This window comes from Gekko japonicus, unplaced genomic scaffold, assembly GCF_001447785.1.
Source record: "Gekko japonicus isolate JY-2015 unplaced genomic scaffold, Gekko_japonicus_V1.1 scaffold432, whole genome shotgun sequence".
Classification (NCBI taxonomy): Eukaryota; Metazoa; Chordata; class Lepidosauria; order Squamata; family Gekkonidae; genus Gekko; species Gekko japonicus.
The window spans coordinates 792,411-794,571 of NW_015162493.1; the positions used below are offsets into that span (position 1 = coordinate 792,411).

At 47.6% G+C, this 2,161-nt stretch overlaps 1 non-coding gene across 1 annotated transcript; it reads right to left on the minus strand.

Moving 5' to 3' along the window:
* Positions 1-1,041: 1,041 nt before the first annotated feature.
* TRNAT-GGU lies at positions 1,042-1,113 on the minus strand. Its single transcript has one exon. It is a non-coding gene; the product is annotated as a tRNA-Thr (tRNA).
* Between the last annotated feature and the right edge of the window lie 1,048 nt (positions 1,114-2,161).

Consider the following 2,161-nt stretch of genomic DNA (forward strand, 5'->3'; position numbering starts at 1 on the left):
GTAAAAAGGTACCCCCACACTGGTCTGTAGCTACACTGGGGCTATTGGGGGCTCAGCCTCCTCCCTTAAAGGGACAACCCCACAAGATTTCCCTCCTCCCTTGCTGGTGGAGTCTTCTCTCTGCTCGCTAGCAAAAAGAAGACTTGGCTGCCACACAGCCGCCCCCTCTCTTCCCCTGCCAGCCGGCTGAGAAGAGAGGGGGGGGTGTTACACTTTAACAATTTAAACTTTAACTTTAAACCCCCTGTCTGCTCAGCCGGCTGCGGGGAAAGAGAGGGGGCGGCTGTGGCTTTGTTGCTGGCAGCCGAGTCTTCTTCCTTAATTTAAATTAAGCCCCCCAGCACCAGTAGCCCCCCTGAACCCCAGAGCCCCCCGGGTAAAAAAATCCTGGCTACAGGCCTGCCCCCACACAACCATCCAGGAAGACAACATGCAATGATATCACATCCCATGATATCAAAAGCCTTTGAGAGGTTTATTAGAACTAAAAAGTATACCCCCCGTGTCAGCAGTACATCCCCCCTCGTCTTCCAAACAATATATATATACCTTTCGATTTATTGATCACTCAATCCTGCAGGGCTGCTGGCTCTGAGCGATTTACAGTTACACAGGTTTTCACAAGGGATTAACAATGATAGAGGTAAGGGAGGACAACATATAATTCTTTAAATCGCACACGTTTGCAGCTGACGGGGATTTTGTTCAGCTGTAAGCTTCAGTCGCATTCCGGGCAGAATTCATTTTGGCTTGGCTTGATGACGTTAGTTATTCCTGGGCTGGCTTTCAGTCATAGCGCCACACTGCCACCGCCTGGCCAGATTGGCCCATTACAGGCTTCTTGATGTCGAAGAGGTCTTTTTTCAAGGCTTACGAGCTTAGAAGCTGGACATTCCAGTGGAGTGCAATACAAAGGAAGCAACCTTATACTGAATCAGAACACTGGTCCATCAAAGTCAGTATTGTCTACTCAGACTAGCAGCAGCTCGCCAGGGTCTCAGGCAGAGGTCTTTCACATGACCTACTGCCTAGTCCTTTAATTGGAGATGCCAGGGATTGAACCTGGGACCTTCTGCACACCAAGCAGATGCTCTTCCACTGAGCCACAGTCCCTCTCCAGTGATCCAGAAGATTTGTCTTCCATAGCCGCGGCTGAAGCAAGACTGGAAAAGCTCACACTACTGAAATGTGTCACAGGACTTAGGAATACAGTCTCATGAGGGGGGGAAATCCCTTCCAGCACTTGCAGAATAGAAACATTCTTGATCAGGGGTCCTTAAACTTTTTAAACAGGGGGCCAGTTCACTGTCCCTCAGACCGTTGGAGGGCCGGACTATAGTTTAAAAAAAAAACTATGAACAAATTCCTATGCACACTGCACATATCTTATTTTGAAGTTAAAAAAACAAAACGGGAACAAATACAATATTTAAAATGAAGAGCAAGTAAAGTTAAATCAACAAATTTACCAGTATTTCAATGGGAACTATGGGCCTGCTTTTGGTCAATGTCCGGTTCCATATTTGTCACTGCTAGTCGTAACAAGTGATGCAAGTGTGCACCAGTTAGTCTAGATCTGGTTGGAGATTTCAGATGTTTCATATTGGAAAAAGTCTGTTCACAGACATAAGTGCTTCCAAAGATGGTTGCCATTTTGAGTGCATGGTTCCTGAGATTAGGATATGTCTCAGAGGGGAGAAATGCATAGAAATTAGAAAGGCTGCTTGACTTGAATGCTTCTTTCAGAGAGTCACAATTCTGCAGTTCAGCCAGTTCCATTTGGTAAATTGTATCCACATTTTCAATGTCAATAGAAAATGGGTTACGGAAAAGCTGTATGTCCTGTTCATGAAGATGAAGCGCACACAAAACAAAAATTCCCCCTCTGCAAGCGCTACTTTGTGGCTTGCAAAAGAGGGGAGTGGGTCAGCTGGAAACGGCGGACTGGGCGTGGGGGGGCCCCTTCCCCCTGGGGAATCCTTGGCACGGGACAGGTTTGCTGGATAATATCCTGGGGAAGGGAGAACAGCTCCTTCTTGGAAAAGGGACTCGGGGAAAGTTCCCAAGAAAAGACGGGAGGAAGTGCTGGCAAAGAAGCACAAAGTGCCTCCCCCCCCCCTTTCCTTGCCAAAATTCCCCTTTGTGGCTACAGAGGCAGGCC